At 42.4% G+C, this 18,512-nt stretch overlaps 15 non-coding genes across 15 annotated transcripts; all 15 read left to right on the top strand.

The window, feature by feature from the left end:
• Window positions 1-79: 79 nt before the first annotated feature.
• On the top strand, window positions 80-161 carry trnas-gcu (transfer RNA serine (anticodon GCU)). Its single transcript has one exon. It is a non-coding gene; the product is annotated as a tRNA-Ser (tRNA).
• Window positions 162-2,073: 1,912 nt separating this feature from the next.
• Window positions 2,074-2,155, top strand: trnas-gcu (transfer RNA serine (anticodon GCU)). Its single transcript has one exon. It is a non-coding gene; the product is annotated as a tRNA-Ser (tRNA).
• An 841-nt stretch (window positions 2,156-2,996) lies between these two features.
• On the top strand, window positions 2,997-3,083 carry trnay-gua (transfer RNA tyrosine (anticodon GUA)). Its single transcript is given in 2 exon segments — window positions 2,997-3,033; window positions 3,048-3,083. It is a non-coding gene; the product is annotated as a tRNA-Tyr (tRNA).
• A 1,028-nt stretch (window positions 3,084-4,111) lies between these two features.
• Window positions 4,112-4,193, top strand: trnas-gcu (transfer RNA serine (anticodon GCU)). The gene has a single exon. It is a non-coding gene; the product is annotated as a tRNA-Ser (tRNA).
• An 846-nt stretch (window positions 4,194-5,039) lies between these two features.
• trnay-gua (transfer RNA tyrosine (anticodon GUA)) lies at window positions 5,040-5,126 on the top strand. Its single transcript is given in 2 exon segments — window positions 5,040-5,076; window positions 5,091-5,126. It is a non-coding gene; the product is annotated as a tRNA-Tyr (tRNA).
• A 1,028-nt stretch (window positions 5,127-6,154) lies between these two features.
• On the top strand, window positions 6,155-6,236 carry trnas-gcu (transfer RNA serine (anticodon GCU)). Its single transcript has one exon. It is a non-coding gene; the product is annotated as a tRNA-Ser (tRNA).
• Window positions 6,237-7,082: 846 nt separating this feature from the next.
• On the top strand, window positions 7,083-7,169 carry trnay-gua (transfer RNA tyrosine (anticodon GUA)). Its single transcript is given in 2 exon segments — window positions 7,083-7,119; window positions 7,134-7,169. It is a non-coding gene; the product is annotated as a tRNA-Tyr (tRNA).
• Window positions 7,170-9,025: 1,856 nt separating this feature from the next.
• Window positions 9,026-9,112, top strand: trnay-gua (transfer RNA tyrosine (anticodon GUA)). The gene is given in 2 exon segments: window positions 9,026-9,062; window positions 9,077-9,112. It is a non-coding gene; the product is annotated as a tRNA-Tyr (tRNA).
• A 1,028-nt stretch (window positions 9,113-10,140) lies between these two features.
• On the top strand, window positions 10,141-10,222 carry trnas-gcu (transfer RNA serine (anticodon GCU)). The gene has a single exon. It is a non-coding gene; the product is annotated as a tRNA-Ser (tRNA).
• Window positions 10,223-11,068: 846 nt separating this feature from the next.
• On the top strand, window positions 11,069-11,155 carry trnay-gua (transfer RNA tyrosine (anticodon GUA)). Its single transcript is given in 2 exon segments — window positions 11,069-11,105; window positions 11,120-11,155. It is a non-coding gene; the product is annotated as a tRNA-Tyr (tRNA).
• Window positions 11,156-13,011: 1,856 nt separating this feature from the next.
• trnay-gua (transfer RNA tyrosine (anticodon GUA)) lies at window positions 13,012-13,098 on the top strand. The gene is given in 2 exon segments: window positions 13,012-13,048; window positions 13,063-13,098. It is a non-coding gene; the product is annotated as a tRNA-Tyr (tRNA).
• Window positions 13,099-14,126: 1,028 nt separating this feature from the next.
• On the top strand, window positions 14,127-14,208 carry trnas-gcu (transfer RNA serine (anticodon GCU)). The gene has a single exon. It is a non-coding gene; the product is annotated as a tRNA-Ser (tRNA).
• An 846-nt stretch (window positions 14,209-15,054) lies between these two features.
• trnay-gua (transfer RNA tyrosine (anticodon GUA)) lies at window positions 15,055-15,141 on the top strand. The gene is given in 2 exon segments: window positions 15,055-15,091; window positions 15,106-15,141. It is a non-coding gene; the product is annotated as a tRNA-Tyr (tRNA).
• Window positions 15,142-16,169: 1,028 nt separating this feature from the next.
• trnas-gcu (transfer RNA serine (anticodon GCU)) lies at window positions 16,170-16,251 on the top strand. Its single transcript has one exon. It is a non-coding gene; the product is annotated as a tRNA-Ser (tRNA).
• Window positions 16,252-17,097: 846 nt separating this feature from the next.
• Window positions 17,098-17,184, top strand: trnay-gua (transfer RNA tyrosine (anticodon GUA)). Its single transcript is given in 2 exon segments — window positions 17,098-17,134; window positions 17,149-17,184. It is a non-coding gene; the product is annotated as a tRNA-Tyr (tRNA).
• The last annotated feature ends 1,328 nt before the right edge of the window (window positions 17,185-18,512 follow it).

Below are 18,512 nucleotides of genomic sequence, written 5' to 3'. Positions count from 1 at the left end.
AAACCCAAGGATAAATCATTAGTCTGGTTGGAATTTTACTTCCACCAACACGTTTCCATAGGATATAGGAAAGTGCACTGACGAGGTGGCCGAGTGGTTAAGGCGATGGACTGCTAATCCATTGTGCTCTGCACGCGTGGGTTTGAATCCCATCCTCGTCGATATAAGTACCTTGTTATTATACTCCACCAAAGAATTTAAGAGCGTACCACAAGGTTGATACTGATACTGCTTCAGCACATTAAACAACAGGACACTTAACGTGTCCCTGATTACTTCAACATACTTTGTATGTTTACATTGGCTCTGTAAGTGCGAGCACATGAGCCAATGTAAACAGTCCTTTCTGTGAGTTCTCTCCCATCTTTTTCCATGATGAGTTCAAATGGTAGAGCATTGTCTATGGACCCCATAAATATGTTGAGACATCATCCATGAGAAAGAGCAGGAAACGGAACACAAATTCTTTCTTGGAGAAAACACAAGGAACATCCAGCAAACGTCCAGCGTTATAGTAACATCAGCCACATACAGGTGAAACAGAGGTACTCAGTTTTAGACTACACGCAGAGCCCCTGAGCTGCTCTTAAGGGATTTAAGGAGAAGGGATGAGGATTAGCTCAAATGCTACAGTGCTTGCTGAGAAAGCGAGAAGGATGCCCACATTCTCCAGCTGCCTTCTGGACTTTAAGCATCTTCCTTGGTGGAACGGCCCAGTTTCCACGAGATGGCCGAATGTTGACCCATAGATACTGGCTCTTCCCACCCGGCAAGCCACCTTTATCTGGTTGAGAACCATGGCCTCGGTTTTGGAGGTGCTGATTTTCATCCCAGCCTCTTCACACTCGGAATATACTATAGCTACTATATCTACTGTGTGACTTGAAATGACCTCAAAGACTGGGCTCACACTACATGAAAACGTTCATGAGACTGTAAGGGCAAGAGCACGGACACAGGTTGGCTATACACGGCTATAGTTTTTTACACTGTAGTCTGCAATCCTGTAATCCTTAGGTCGCTGGTTCAAATCCGGCTCGAAGGATGTACTTTTATCGGGTCCACGGTTCATACCCGGATGCCCCTGTGAGTTTGATGCTCTTTACGTAAACAGATTTTGTATTTCTTAAAAGACCAAATACAACAATGTCCTTCAGCAATATTTAGACTGCCCTTTGAACTGTATAGCCGTGTCTCAAGAGGACAAAAAGATGGCATTTAAGACATTTATTGTGGCCGTAGCTTTCAACACTTAGTGCCCCTCTGTCACCTTCGATAGCTCAGTTGGTACAGTGCTAGGCCCTCTTTCTTGGTTTCTTTAAGAAAATCCACATTGTTTGCAGATTTTAGCCATTTTTTGCAACATCTTTGCAATGACATTTTTTAATGCAAGGTGACTATTTCTTCAGAATCTGGGAGTTAAAATCCTATACTAGTAGGCCATTTGTATTTTTAAGATGCAAGATAAAAAAATGAAGTGCCCATTCGGTTTTACTCTTTCATCAATACTGCATCTTTTCCTGTTGTGTAAAACACTTTGAATTGCTTTGTGGACGAATTTTGCTCTACAACAGAACTTGCCTTACCTTGCCTTGTTATGTATGTTAAATACGTGGTGAGATGAATATCGTTTGGTTTTTCAAATCCAAAGGTAATGGCATTATGTATTCATGCAGGAGTAAACCAAATGGAGCTTTCGGTTTTCACTCAGCAAAAGAAATAATAATACAAATATTTGAGATTTGAATTCAAAGAAAGGATCACCTGTGTTCCTACGTACAGTTTGTTGAATGGGACTGTCTCAGAGCTGTGTGACCATCTTTCAAAGGACATCTTCAGTTCGTCTCAGTCACACCAACTTTGGACGGCTCAACCAAGATTACGCAGCTCCTGTGATTTCAGACATCTTTTGGTAACCAGCCAGGGCTGCATGGGCACCACAGCAATATGAAATGGCCCTCGTGTATCTACTGTAACCCTTTTGGAAGAAAGTGAAACCCAAGGATAAATCATTAGTCTGGTTGGAATTTTACTTCCACCAACACTTTTCCATAGGATATAGGAATGTGCACTGACGAGGTGGCCGAGTGGTTAAGGCGATGGACTGCTAATCCATTGTGCTCTGCACGCATGGGTTCGAATCCCATCCTCGTCGATATAAGTACCTTGTTATTATACTCCACCAAAGAATTTAAGAGCGTACCACAAGGTTGATACTGATACTGCTTCAGCACATTAAACAACACTTAACGTGTCCCTGATTACTTCAACATACTTTGTATGTTTACATTGGCTCTGTAAGTGCGAGCACATGAGCCAATGTAAACAGTCCTTTCTGTGAGTTCTCTCCCATCTTTTTCCATGATGAGTTCAAATGGTAGAGCATTGTCTATGGACCCCATAAATATGTTGAGACATCATCCATGAGAAAGAGCAGGAAACGGAACACAAATTCTTTCTTGGAGAAAACACAAGGAACATCCAGCAAACGTCCAGCGTTATAGTAACATCAGCCACATACAGGTGAAACAGAGGTACTCAGTTTTAGACTACACGCAGAGCCCCTGAGCTGCTCTTAAGGGATCTAAGGAGAAGGGATGAGGATTAGCTCAAATGCTACAGTGCTTGCTGAGAAAGCGAGAAGGATGCCCACATTCTCCAGCTGCCTTCTGGACTTTAAGCATCTTCCTTGGTGGAACGGCCCAGTTTCCACGAGATGGCCGAATGTTGACCCATAGATACTGGCTCTTCCCACCCGGCAAGCCACCTTTATCTGGTTGAGAACCATGGCCTCGGTTTTGGAGGTGCTGATTTTCATCCCAGCCTCTTCACACTCGGAATATACTATAGCTACTATATCTACTGTGTGACTTGAAATGACCTCAAAGACTGGGCTCACACTACATGAAAACGTTCATGAGACTGTAAGGGCAAGAGTACGGACACAGGTTGGCTATACACGGCTATAGTTTTTTACACTAGGTTATGTACTGTCACCTTCGATAGCTCAGTTGGAAGAGCGGAGGACTGTAGTCTGCAATCCTGTAATCCTTAGGTCGCTGGTTCAAATCCGGCTCGAAGGATGTACTTTTATCGGGTCCACGGTTCATACCCGGATGCCCCTGTGAGTTTGATGCTCTTTACGTAAACAGATTTTGTATTTCTTAAAAGACCAAATACAACAATGTCCTTCAGCAATATTTAGACTGCCCTTTGAACTGTATAGCCGTGTCTCAAGAGGACAAAAAGATGGCATTTAAGACATTTATTGTGGTCGTAGCTTTCAACACTTAGTGCCCCTCTGTCACCTTCGATAGCTCAGTTGGTACAGTGCTAGGCCCTCTTTCTTGGTTTCTTTAAGAAAATCCACATTGTTTGCAGATTTTAGCCATTTTTTGCAACATCTTTGCAATGACATTTTTTAATGCAAGGTGACTATTTCTTCAGAATCTGGGAGTTAAAATCCTATACTAGTAGGCCATTTGTATTTTTAAGATGCAAGATAAAAAAATGAAGTGCCCATTCGGTTTTACTCTTTCATCAATACTGCATCTTTTCCTGTTGTGTAAAACACTTTGAATTGCTTTGTGGACGAATTTTGCTCTACAACAGAACTTGCCTTACCTTGCCTTGTTATGTATGTTAAATACGTGGTGAGATGAATATCGTTTGGTTTTTCAAATCCAAAGGTAATGGCATTATGTATTCATGCAGGAGTAAACCAAATGGAGCTTTCGGTTTTCACTCAGCAAAAGAAATAATAATACAAATATTTGAGATTTGAATTCAAAGAAAGGATCACCTGTGTTCCTACGTACAGTTTGTTGAATGGGACTGTCTCAGAGCTGTGTGACCATCTTTCAAAGGACATCTTCAGTTCGTCTCAGTCACACCAACTTTGGACGGCTCAACCGAGATTACGCAGCTCCTGTGATTTCAGACATCTTTTGGTAACCAGCCAGGGCTGCATGGGCACCACAGCAATATGAAATGGCCCTCGTGTATCTACTGTAACCCTTTTGGAAGAAAGTGAAACCCAAGGATAAATCATTAGTCTGGTTGGAATTTTACTTCCACCAACACGTTTCCATAGGATATAGGAATGTGCACTGACGAGGTGGCCGAGTGGTTAAGGCGATGGACTGCTAATCCATTGTGCTCTGCACGCGTGGGTTCGAATCCCATCCTCGTCGATATAAGTACCTTGTTATTATACTCCACCAAAGAATTTAAGAGCGTACCACAAGGTTGATACTGATACTGCTTCAGCACATTAAACAACAGGACACTTAACGTGTCCCTGATTACTTCAACATACTTTGTATGTTTACATTGGCTCTGTAAGTGCGAGCACATGAGCCAATGTAAACAGTCCTTTCTGTGAGTTCTCTCCCATCTTTTTCCATGATGAGTTCAAATGGTAGAGCATTGTCTATGGACCCCATAAATATGTTGAGACATCATCCATGAGAAAGAGCAGGAAACGGAACACAAATTCTTTCTTGGAGAAAACACAAGGAACATCCAGCAAACGTCCAGCGTTATAGTAACATCAGCCACATACAGGTGAAACAGAGGTACTCAGTTTTAGACTACACGCAGAGCCCCTGAGCTGCTCTTAAGGGATCTAAGGAGAAGGGATGAGGATTAGCTCAAATGCTACAGTGCTTGCTGAGAAAGCGAGAAGGATGCCCACATTCTCCAGCTGCCTTCTGGACTTTAAGCATCTTCCTTGGTGGAACGGCCCAGTTTCCACGAGATGGCCGAATGTTGACCCATAGATACTGGCTCTTCCCACCCGGCAAGCCACCTTTATCTGGTTGAGAACCATGGCCTCGGTTTTGGAGGTGCTGATTTTCATCCCAGCCTCTTCACACTCGGAATATACTATAGCTACTATATCTACTGTGTGACTTGAAATGACCTCAAAGACTGGGCTCACACTACATGAAAACGTTCATGAGACTGTAAGGGCAAGAGCACGGACACAGGTTGGCTATACACGGCTATAGTTTTTTACACTAGGTTATGTGCTGTCACCTTCGATAGCTCAGTTGGAAGAGCGGAGGACTGTAGTCTGCAATCCTGTAATCCTTAGGTCGCTGGTTCAAATCCGGCTCGGAGGATGTACTTTTATCGGGTCCACGGTTCATACCCGGATGCCCCTGTGAGTTTGATGCTCTTTACGTAAACAGATTTTGTATTTCTTAAAAGACCAAATACAACAATGTCCTTCAGCAATATTTAGACTGCCCTTTGAACTGTATAGCCGTGTCTCAAGAGGACAAAAAGATGGCATTTAAGACATTTATTGTGGTCGTAGCTTTCAACACTTAGTGCCCCTCTGTCACCTTCGATAGCTCAGTTGGTACAGTGCTAGGCCCTCTTTCTTGGTTTCTTTAAGAAAATCCACATTGTTTGCAGATTTTAGCCATTTTTTGCAACATCTTTGCAATGACATTTTTTAATGCAAGGTGACTATTTCTTCAGAATCTGGGAGTTAAAATCCTATACTAGTAGGCCATTTGTATTTTTAAGATGCAAGATAAAAAAATGAAGTGCCCATTCGGTTTTACTCTTTCATCAATACTGCATCTTTTCCTGTTGTGTAAAACACTTTGAATTGCTTTGTGGACGAATTTTGCTCTACAACAGAACTTGCCTTACCTTGCCTTGTTATGTATGTTAAATACGTGGTGAGATGAATATCGTTTGGTTTTTCAAATCCAAAGGTAATGGCATTATGTATTCATGCAGGAGTAAACCAAATGGAGCTTTCGGTTTTCACTCAGCAAAAGAAATAATAATACAAATATTTGAGATTTGAATTCAAAGAAAGGATCACCTGTGTTCCTACGTACAGTTTGTTGAATGGGACTGTCTCAGAGCTGTGTGACCATCTTTCAAAGGACATCTTCAGTTCGTCTCAGTCACACCAACTTTGGACGGCTCAACCGAGATTACGCAGCTCCTGTGATTTCAGACATCTTTTGGTAACCAGCCAGGGCTGCATGGGCACCACAGCAATATGAAATGGCCCTCGTGTATCTACTGTAACCCTTTTGGAAGAAAGTGAAACCCAAGGATAAATCATTAGTCTGGTTGGAATTTTACTTCCACCAACACGTTTCCATAGGATATAGGAATGTGCACTGACGAGGTGGCCGAGTGGTTAAGGCGATGGACTGCTAATCCATTGTGCTCTGCACGCGTGGGTTCGAATCCCATCCTCGTCGATATAAGTACCTTGTTATTATACTCCACCAAAGAATTTAAGAGCGTACCACAAGGTTGATACTGATACTGCTTCAGCACATTAAACAACAGGACACTTAACGTGTCCCTGATTACTTCAACATACTTTGTATGTTTACATTGGCTCTGTAAGTGCGAGCACATGAGCCAATGTAAACAGTCCTTTCTGTGAGTTCTCTCCCATCTTTTTCCATGATGAGTTCAAATGGTAGAGCATTGTCTATGGACCCCATAAATATGTTGAGACATCATCCATGAGAAAGAGCAGGAAACGGAACACAAATTCTTTCTTGGAGAAAACACAAGGAACATCCAGCAAACGTCCAGCGTTATAGTAACATCAGCCACATACAGGTGAAACAGAGGTACTCAGTTTTAGACTACACGCAGAGCCCCTGAGCTGCTCTTAAGGGATCTAAGGAGAAGGGATGAGGATTAGCTCAAATGCTACAGTGCTTGCTGAGAAAGCGAGAAGGATGCCCACATTCTCCAGCTGCCTTCTGGACTTTAAGCATCTTCCTTGGTGGAACGGCCCAGTTTCCACGAGATGGCCGAATGTTGACCCATAGATACTGGCTCTTCCCACCCGGCAAGCCACCTTTATCTGGTTGAGAACCATGGCCTCGGTTTTGGAGGTGCTGATTTTCATCCCAGCCTCTTCACACTCGGAATATACTATAGCTACTATATCTACTGTGTGACTTGAAATGACCTCAAAGACTGGGCTCACACTACATGAAAACGTTCATGAGACTGTAAGGGCAAGAGCACGGACACAGGTTGGCTATACACGGCTATAGTTTTTTACACTAGGTTATGTGCTGTCACCTTCGATAGCTCAGTTGGAAGAGCGGAGGACTGTAGTCTGCAATCCTGTAATCCTTAGGTCGCTGGTTCAAATCCGGCTCGGAGGATGTACTTTTATCGGGTCCACGGTTCATACCCGGATGCCCCTGTGAGTTTGATGCTCTTTACGTAAACAGATTTTGTATTTCTTAAAAGACCAAATACAACAATGTCCTTCAGCAATATTTAGACTGCCCTTTGAACTGTATAGCCGTGTCTCAAGAGGACAAAAAGATGGCATTTAAGACATTTATTGTGGCCGTAGCTTTCAACACTTAGTGCCCCTCTGTCACCTTCGATAGCTCAGTTGGTACAGTGCTAGGCCCTCTTTCTTGGTTTCTTTAAGAAAATCCACATTGTTTGCAGATTTTAGCCATTTTTTGCAACATCTTTGCAATGACATTTTTTAATGCAAGGTGACTATTTCTTCAGAATCTGGGAGTTAAAATCCTATACTAGTAGGCCATTTGTATTTTTAAGATGCAAGATAAAAAAATGAAGTGCCCATTCGGTTTTACTCTTTCATCAATACTGCATCTTTTCCTGTTGTGTAAAACACTTTGAATTGCTTTGTGGACGAATTTTGCTCTACAACAGAACTTGCCTTACCTTGCCTTGTTATGTATGTTAAATACGTGGTGAGATGAATATCGTTTGGTTTTTCAAATCCAAAGGTAATGGCATTATGTATTCATGCAGGAGTAAACCAAATGGAGCTTTCGGTTTTCACTCAGCAAAAGAAATAATAATACAAATATTTGAGATTTGAATTCAAAGAAAGGATCACCTGTGTTCCTACGTACAGTTTGTTGAATGGGACTGTCTCAGAGCTGTGTGACCATCTTTCAAAGGACATCTTCAGTTCGTCTCAGTCACACCAACTTTGGACGGCTCAACCGAGATTACGCAGCTCCTGTGATTTCAGACATCTTTTGGTAACCAGCCAGGGCTGCATGGGCACCACAGCAATATGAAATGACCCTCGTGTATCTACTGTAACCCTTTTGGAAGAAAGTGAAACCCAAGGATAAATCATTAGTCTGGTTGGAATTTTACTTCCACCAACACGTTTCCATAGGATATAGGAATGTGTTATTATACTCCACCAAAGAATTTAAGAGCGTACCACAAGGTTGATACTGATACTGCTTCAGCACATTAAACAACAGGACACTTAACGTGTCCCTGATTACTTCAACATACTTTGTATGTTTACATTGGCTCTGTAAGTGCGAGCACATGAGCCAATGTAAACAGTCCTTTCTGTGAGTTCTCTCCCATCTTTTTCCATGATGAGTTCAAATGGTAGAGCATTGTCTATGGACCCCATAAATATGTTGAGACATCATCCATGAGAAAGAGCAGGAAACGGAACACAAATTCTTTCTTGGAGAAAACACAAGGAACATCCAGCAAACGTCCAGCGTTATAGTAACATCAGCCACATACAGGTGAAACAGAGGTACTCAGTTTTAGACTACACGCAGAGCCCCTGAGCTGCTCTTAAGGGATCTAAGGAGAAGGGATGAGGATTAGCTCAAATGCTACAGTGCTTGCTGAGAAAGCGAGAAGGATGCCCACATTCTCCAGCTGCCTTCTGGACTTTAAGCATCTTCCTTGGTGGAACGGCCCAGTTTCCACGAGATGGCCGAATGTTGACCCATAGATACTGGCTCTTCCCACCCGGCAAGCCACCTTTATCTGGTTGAGAACCATGGCCTCGGTTTTGGAGGTGCTGATTTTCATCCCAGCCTCTTCACACTCGGAATATACTATAGCTACTATATCTACTGTGTGACTTGAAATGACCTCAAAGACTGGGCTCACACTACATGAAAACGTTCATGAGACTGTAAGGGCAAGAGCACGGACACAGGTTGGCTATACACGGCTATAGTTTTTTACACTAGGTTATGTGCTGTCACCTTCGATAGCTCAGTTGGAAGAGCGGAGGACTGTAGTCTGCAATCCTGTAATCCTTAGGTCGCTGGTTCAAATCCGGCTCGAAGGATGTACTTTTATCGGGTCCACGGTTCATACCCGGATGCCCCTGTGAGTTTGATGCTCTTTACGTAAACAGATTTTGTATTTCTTAAAAGACCAAATACAACAATGTCCTTCAGCAATATTTAGACTGCCCTTTGAACTGTATAGCCGTGTCTCAAGAGGACAAAAAGATGGCATTTAAGACATTTATTGTGGCCGTAGCTTTCAACACTTAGTGCCCCTCTGTCACCTTCGATAGCTCAGTTGGTACAGTGCTAGGCCCTCTTTCTTGGTTTCTTTAAGAAAATCCACATTGTTTGCAGATTTTAGCCATTTTTTGCAACATCTTTGCAATGACATTTTTTAATGCAAGGTGACTATTTCTTCAGAATCTGGGTGTTAAAATCCTATACTAGTAGGCCATTTGTATTTTTAAGATGCAAGATAAAAAAATGAAGTGCCCATTCGGTTTTACTCTTTCATCAATACTGCATCTTTTCCTGTTGTGTAAAACACTTTGAATTGCTTTGTGGACGAATTTTGCTCTACAACAGAACTTGCCTTACCTTGCCTTGTTATGTATGTTAAATACGTGGTGAGATGAATATCGTTTGGTTTTTCAAATCCAAAGGTAATGGCATTATGTATTCATGCAGGAGTAAACCAAATGGAGCTTTCGGTTTTCACTCAGCAAAAGAAATAATAATACAAATATTTGAGATTTGAATTCAAAGAAAGGATCACCTGTGTTCCTACGTACAGTTTGTTGAATGGGACTGTCTCAGAGCTGTGTGACCATCTTTCAAAGGACATCTTCAGTTCGTCTCAGTCACACCAACTTTGGACGGCTCAACCGAGATTACGCAGCTCCTGTGATTTCAGACATCTTTTGGTAACCAGCCAGGGCTGCATGGGCACCACAGCAATATGAAATGGCCCTCGTGTATCTACTGTAACCCTTTTGGAAGAAAGTGAAACCCAAGGATAAATCATTAGTCTGATTGGAATTTTACTTCCACCAACACGTTTCCATAGGATATAGGAATGTGCACTGACGAGGTGGCCGAGTGGTTAAGGCGATGGACTGCTAATCCATTGTGCTCTGCACGCGTGGGTTCGAATCCCATCCTCGTCGATATAAGTACCTTGTTATTATACTCCACCAAAGAATTTAAGAGCGTACCACAAGGTTGATACTGATACTGCTTCAGCACATTAAACAACAGGACACTTAACGTGTCCCTGATTACTTCAACATACTTTGTATGTTTACATTGGCTCTGTAAGTGCGAGCACATGAGCCAATGTAAACAGTCCTTTCTGTGAGTTCTCTCCCATCTTTTTCCATGATGAGTTCAAATGGTAGAGCATTGTCTATGGACCCCATAAATATGTTGAGACATCATCCATGAGAAAGAGCAGGAAACGGAACACAAATTCTTTCTTGGAGAAAACACAAGGAACATCCAGCAAACGTCCAGCGTTATAGTAACATCAGCCACATACAGGTGAAACAGAGGTACTCAGTTTTAGACTACACGCAGAGCCCCTGAGCTGCTCTTAAGGGATCTAAGGAGAAGGGATGAGGATTAGCTCAAATGCTACAGTGCTTGCTGAGAAAGCGAGAAGGATGCCCACATTCTCCAGCTGCCTTCTGGACTTTAAGCATCTTCCTTGGTGGAACGGCCCAGTTTCCACGAGATGGCCGAATGTTGACCCATAGATACTGGCTCTTCCCACCCGGCAAGCCACCTTTATCTGGTTGAGAACCATGGCCTCGGTTTTGGAGGTGCTGATTTTCATCCCAGCCTCTTCACACTCGGAATATACTATAGCTACTATATCTACTGTGTGACTTGAAATGACCTCAAAGACTGGGCTCACACTACATGAAAACGTTCATGAGACTGTAAGGGCAAGAGCACGGACACAGGTTGGCTATACACGGCTATAGTTTTTTACACTAGGTTATGTGCTGTCACCTTCGATAGCTCAGTTGGAAGAGCGGAGGACTGTAGTCTGCAATCCTGTAATCCTTAGGTCGCTGGTTCAAATCCGGCTCGGAGGATGTACTTTTATCGGGTCCACGGTTCATACCCGGATGCCCCTGTGAGTTTGATGCTCTTTACGTAAACAGATTTTGTATTTCTTAAAAGACCAAATACAACAATGTCCTTCAGCAATATTTAGACTGCCCTTTGAACTGTATAGCCGTGTCTCAAGAGGACAAAAAGATGGCATTTAAGACATTTATTGTGGCCGTAGCTTTCAACACTTAGTGCCCCTCTGTCACCTTCGATAGCTCAGTTGGTACAGTGCTAGGCCCTCTTTCTTGGTTTCTTTAAGAAAATCCACATTGTTTGCAGATTTTAGCCATTTTTTGCAACATCTTTGCAATGACATTTTTTAATGCAAGGTGACTATTTCTTCAGAATCTGGGAGTTAAAATCCTATACTAGTAGGCCATTTGTATTTTTAAGATGCAAGATAAAAAAATGAAGTGCCCATTCGGTTTTACTCTTTCATCAATACTGCATCTTTTCCTGTTGTGTAAAACACTTTGAATTGCTTTGTGGACGAATTTTGCTCTACAACAGAACTTGCCTTACCTTGCCTTGTTATGTATGTTAAATACGTGGTGAGATGAATATCGTTTGGTTTTTCAAATCCAAAGGTAATGGCATTATGTATTCATGCAGGAGTAAACCAAATGGAGCTTTCGGTTTTCACTCAGCAAAAGAAATAATAATACAAATATTTGAGATTTGAATTCAAAGAAAGGATCACCTGTGTTCCTACGTACAGTTTGTTGAATGGGACTGTCTCAGAGCTGTGTGACCATCTTTCAAAGGACATCTTCAGTTCGTCTCAGTCACACCAACTTTGGACGGCTCAACCGAGATTACGCAGCTCCTGTGATTTCAGACATCTTTTGGTAACCAGCCAGGGCTGCATGGGCACCACAGCAATATGAAATGACCCTCGTGTATCTACTGTAACCCTTTTGGAAGAAAGTGAAACCCAAGGATAAATCATTAGTCTGGTTGGAATTTTACTTCCACCAACACGTTTCCATAGGATATAGGAATGTGTTATTATACTCCACCAAAGAATTTAAGAGCGTACCACAAGGTTGATACTGATACTGCTTCAGCACATTAAACAACAGGACACTTAACGTGTCCCTGATTACTTCAACATACTTTGTATGTTTACATTGGCTCTGTAAGTGCGAGCACATGAGCCAATGTAAACAGTCCTTTCTGTGAGTTCTCTCCCATCTTTTTCCATGATGAGTTCAAATGGTAGAGCATTGTCTATGGACCCCATAAATATGTTGAGACATCATCCATGAGAAAGAGCAGGAAACGGAACACAAATTCTTTCTTGGAGAAAACACAAGGAACATCCAGCAAACGTCCAGCGTTATAGTAACATCAGCCACATACAGGTGAAACAGAGGTACTCAGTTTTAGACTACACGCAGAGCCCCTGAGCTGCTCTTAAGGGATCTAAGGAGAAGGGATGAGGATTAGCTCAAATGCTACAGTGCTTGCTGAGAAAGCGAGAAGGATGCCCACATTCTCCAGCTGCCTTCTGGACTTTAAGCATCTTCCTTGGTGGAACGGCCCAGTTTCCACGAGATGGCCGAATGTTGACCCATAGATACTGGCTCTTCCCACCCGGCAAGCCACCTTTATCTGGTTGAGAACCATGGCCTCGGTTTTGGAGGTGCTGATTTTCATCCCAGCCTCTTCACACTCGGAATATACTATAGCTACTATATCTACTGTGTGACTTGAAATGACCTCAAAGACTGGGCTCACACTACATGAAAACGTTCATGAGACTGTAAGGGCAAGAGCACGGACACAGGTTGGCTATACACGGCTATAGTTTTTTACACTAGGTTATGTGCTGTCACCTTCGATAGCTCAGTTGGAAGAGCGGAGGACTGTAGTCTGCAATCCTGTAATCCTTAGGTCGCTGGTTCAAATCCGGCTCGAAGGATGTACTTTTATCGGGTCCACGGTTCATACCCGGATGCCCCTGTGAGTTTGATGCTCTTTACGTAAACAGATTTTGTATTTCTTAAAAGACCAAATACAACAATGTCCTTCAGCAATATTTAGACTGCCCTTTGAACTGTATAGCCGTGTCTCAAGAGGACAAAAAGATGGCATTTAAGACATTTATTGTGGCCGTAGCTTTCAACACTTAGTGCCCCTCTGTCACCTTCGATAGCTCAGTTGGTACAGTGCTAGGCCCTCTTTCTTGGTTTCTTTAAGAAAATCCACATTGTTTGCAGATTTTAGCCATTTTTTGCAACATCTTTGCAATGACATTTTTTAATGCAAGGTGACTATTTCTTCAGAATCTGGGTGTTAAAATCCTATACTAGTAGGCCATTTGTATTTTTAAGATGCAAGATAAAAAAATGAAGTGCCCATTCGGTTTTACTCTTTCATCAATACTGCATCTTTTCCTGTTGTGTAAAACACTTTGAATTGCTTTGTGGACGAATTTTGCTCTACAACAGAACTTGCCTTACCTTGCCTTGTTATGTATGTTAAATACGTGGTGAGATGAATATCGTTTGGTTTTTCAAATCCAAAGGTAATGGCATTATGTATTCATGCAGGAGTAAACCAAATGGAGCTTTCGGTTTTCACTCAGCAAAAGAAATAATAATACAAATATTTGAGATTTGAATTCAAAGAAAGGATCACCTGTGTTCCTACGTACAGTTTGTTGAATGGGACTGTCTCAGAGCTGTGTGACCATCTTTCAAAGGACATCTTCAGTTCGTCTCAGTCACACCAACTTTGGACGGCTCAACCGAGATTACGCAGCTCCTGTGATTTCAGACATCTTTTGGTAACCAGCCAGGGCTGCATGGGCACCACAGCAATATGAAATGGCCCTCGTGTATCTACTGTAACCCTTTTGGAAGAAAGTGAAACCCAAGGATAAATCATTAGTCTGATTGGAATTTTACTTCCACCAACACGTTTCCATAGGATATAGGAATGTGCACTGACGAGGTGGCCGAGTGGTTAAGGCGATGGACTGCTAATCCATTGTGCTCTGCACGCGTGGGTTCGAATCCCATCCTCGTCGATATAAGTACCTTGTTATTATACTCCACCAAAGAATTTAAGAGCGTACCACAAGGTTGATACTGATACTGCTTCAGCACATTAAACAACAGGACACTTAACGTGTCCCTGATTACTTCAACATACTTTGTATGTTTACATTGGCTCTGTAAGTGCGAGCACATGAGCCAATGTAAACAGTCCTTTCTGTGAGTTCTCTCCCATCTTTTTCCATGATGAGTTCAAATGGTAGAGCATTGTCTATGGACCCCATAAATATGTTGAGACATCATCCATGAGAAAGAGCAGGAAACGGAACACAAATTCTTTCTTGGAGAAAACACAAGGAACATCCAGCAAACGTCCAGCGTTATAGTAACATCAGCCACATACAGGTGAAACAGAGGTACTCAGTTTTAGACTACACGCAGAGCCCCTGAGCTGCTCTTAAGGGATCTAAGGAGAAGGGATGAGGATTAGCTCAAATGCTACAGTGCTTGCTGAGAAAGCGAGAAGGATGCCCACATTCTCCAGCTGCCTTCTGGACTTTAAGCATCTTCCTTGGTGGAACGGCCCAGTTTCCACGAGATGGCCGAATGTTGACCCATAGATACTGGCTCTTCCCACCCGGCAAGCCACCTTTATCTGGTTGAGAACCATGGCCTCGGTTTTGGAGGTGCTGATTTTCATCCCAGCCTCTTCACACTCGGAATATACTATAGCTACTATATCTACTGTGTGACTTGAAATGACCTCAAAGACTGGGCTCACACTACATGAAAACGTTCATGAGACTGTAAGGGCAAGAGCACGGACACAGGTTGGCTATACACGGCTATAGTTTTTTACACTAGGTTATGTGCTGTCACCTTCGATAGCTCAGTTGGAAGAGCGGAGGACTGTAGTCTGCAATCCTGTAATCCTTAGGTCGCTGGTTCAAATCCGGCTCGGAGGATGTACTTTTATCGGGTCCACGGTTCATACCCGGATGCCCCTGTGAGTTTGATGCTCTTTACGTAAACAGATTTTGTATTTCTTAAAAGACCAAATACAACAATGTCCTTCAGCAATATTTAGACTGCCCTTTGAACTGTATAGCCGTGTCTCAAGAGGACAAAAAGATGGCATTTAAGACATTTATTGTGGCCGTAGCTTTCAACACTTAGTGCCCCTCTGTCACCTTCGATAGCTCAGTTGGTACAGTGCTAGGCCCTCTTTCTTGGTTTCTTTAAGAAAATCCACATTGTTTGCAGATTTTAGCCATTTTTTGCAACATCTTTGCAATGACATTTTTTAATGCAAGGTGACTATTTCTTCAGAATCTGGGTGTTAAAATCCTATACTAGTAGGCCATTTGTATTTTTAAGATGCAAGATAAAAAAATGAAGTGCCCATTCGGTTTTACTCTTTCATCAATACTGCATCTTTTCCTGTTGTGTAAAACACTTTGAATTGCTTTGTGGACGAATTTTGCTCTACAACAGAACTTGCCTTACCTTGCCTTGTTATGTATGTTAAATACGTGGTGAGATGAATATCGTTTGGTTTTTCAAATCCAAAGGTAATGGCATTATGTATTCATGCAGGAGTAAACCAAATGGAGCTTTCGGTTTTCACTCAGCAAAAGAAATAATAATACAAATATTTGAGATTTGAATTCAAAGAAAGGATCACCTGTGTTCCTACGTACAGTTTGTTGAATGGGACTGTCTCAGAGCTGTGTGACCATCTTTCAAAGGACATCTTCAGTTCGTCTCAGTCACACCAACTTTGGACGGCTCAACCGAGATTACGCAGCTCCTGTGATTTCAGACATCTTTTGGTAACCAGCCAGGGCTGCATGGGCACCACAGCAATATGAAATGGCCCTCGTGTATCTACTGTAACCCTTTTGGAAGAAAGTGAAACCCAAGGATAAATCATTAGTCTGATTGGAATTTTACTTCCACCAACACGTTTCCATAGGATATAGGAATGTGCACTGACGAGGTGGCCGAGTGGTTAAGGCGATGGACTGCTAATCCATTGTGCTCTGCACGCGTGGGTTCGAATCCCATCCTCGTCGATATAAGTACCTTGTTATTATACTCCACCAAAGAATTTAAGAGCGTACCACAAGGTTGATACTGATACTGCTTCAGCACATTAAACAACAGGACACTTAACGTGTCCCTGATTACTTCAACATACTTTGTATGTTTACATTGGCTCTGTAAGTGCGAGCACATGAGCCAATGTAAACAGTCCTTTCTGTGAGTTCTCTCCCATCTTTTTCCATGATGAGTTCAAATGGTAGAGCATTGTCTATGGACCCCATAAATATGTTGAGACATCATCCATGAGAAAGAGCAGGAAACGGAACACAAATTCTTTCTTGGAGAAAACACAAGGAACATCCAGCAAACGTCCAGCGTTATAGTAACATCAGCCACATACAGGTGAAACAGAGGTACTCAGTTTTAGACTACACGCAGAGCCCCTGAGCTGCTCTTAAGGGATCTAAGGAGAAGGGATGAGGATTAGCTCAAATGCTACAGTGCTTGCTGAGAAAGCGAGAAGGATGCCCACATTCTCCAGCTGCCTTCTGGACTTTAAGCATCTTCCTTGGTGGAACGGCCCAGTTTCCACGAGATGGCCGAATGTTGACCCATAGATACTGGCTCTTCCCACCCGGCAAGCCACCTTTATCTGGTTGAGAACCATGGCCTCGGTTTTGGAGGTGCTGATTTTCATCCCAGCCTCTTCACACTCGGAATATACTATAGCTACTATATCTACTGTGTGACTTGAAATGACCTCAAAGACTGGGCTCACACTACATGAAAACGTTCATGAGACTGTAAGGGCAAGAGCACGGACACAGGTTGGCTATACACGGCTATAGTTTTTTACACTAGGTTATGTGCTGTCACCTTCGATAGCTCAGTTGGAAGAGCGGAGGACTGTAGTCTGCAATCCTGTAATCCTTAGGTCGCTGGTTCAAATCCGGCTCGGAGGATGTACTTTTATCGGGTCCACGGTTCATACCCGGATGCCCCTGTGAGTTTGATGCTCTTTACGTAAACAGATTTTGTATTTCTTAAAAGACCAAATACAACAATGTCCTTCAGCAATATTTAGACTGCCCTTTGAACTGTATAGCCGTGTCTCAAGAGGACAAAAAGATGGCATTTAAGACATTTATTGTGGCCGTAGCTTTCAACACTTAGTGCCCCTCTGTCACCTTCGATAGCTCAGTTGGTACAGTGCTAGGCCCTCTTTCTTGGTTTCTTTAAGAAAATCCACATTGTTTGCAGATTTTAGCCATTTTTTGCAACATCTTTGCAATGACATTTTTTAATGCAAGGTGACTATTTCTTCAGAATCTGGGAGTTAAAATCCTATACTAGTAGGCCATTTGTATTTTTAAGATGCAAGATAAAAAAATGAAGTGCCCATTCGGTTTTACTCTTTCATCAATACTGCATCTTTTCCTGTTGTGTAAAACACTTTGAATTGCTTTGTGGACGAATTTTGCTCTACAACAGAACTTGCCTTACCTTGCCTTGTTATGTATGTTAAATACGTGGTGAGATGAATATCGTTTGGTTTTTCAAATCCAAAGGTAATGGCATTATGTATTCATGCAGGAGTAAACCAAATGGAGCTTTCGGTTTTCACTCAGCAAAAGAAATAATAATACAAATATTTGAGATTTGAATTCAAAGAAAGGATCACCTGTGTTCCTACGTACAGTTTGTTGAATGGGACTGTCTCAGAGCTGTGTGACCATCTTTCAAAGGACATCTTCAGTTCGTCTCAGTCACACCAACTTTGGACGGCTCAACCGAGATTACGCAGCTCCTGTGATTTCAGACATCTTTTGGTAACCAGCCAGGGCTGCATGGGCACCACAGCAATATGAAATGACCCTCGTGTATCTACTGTAACCCTTTTGGAAGAAAGTGAAACCCAAGGATAAATCATTAGTCTGGTTGGAATTTTACTTCCACCAACACGTTTCCATAGGATATAGGAATGTGTTATTATACTCCACCAAAGAATTTAAGAGCGTACCACAAGGTTGATACTGATACTGCTTCAGCACATTAAACAACAGGACACTTAACGTGTCCCTGATTACTTCAACATACTTTGTATGTTTACATTGGCTCTGTAAGTGCGAGCACATGAGCCAATGTAAACAGTCCTTTCTGTGAGTTCTCTCCCATCTTTTTCCATGATGAGTTCAAATGGTAGAGCATTGTCTATGGACCCCATAAATATGTTGAGACATCATCCATGAGAAAGAGCAGGAAACGGAACACAAATTCTTTCTTGGAGAAA

This window comes from Eucyclogobius newberryi, unplaced genomic scaffold (assembly GCF_026437365.1).
Source record: "Eucyclogobius newberryi isolate DKJ021-1_F unplaced genomic scaffold, fEucNew1.0.hap1 SCAF_6, whole genome shotgun sequence".
NCBI classification, from domain to species: Eukaryota; Metazoa; Chordata; class Actinopteri; order Gobiiformes; family Gobiidae; genus Eucyclogobius; species Eucyclogobius newberryi.
The sequence above is the reverse complement of the archived record's forward strand: the minus strand, read 5'-3'. Positions and strand labels throughout refer to the sequence as shown.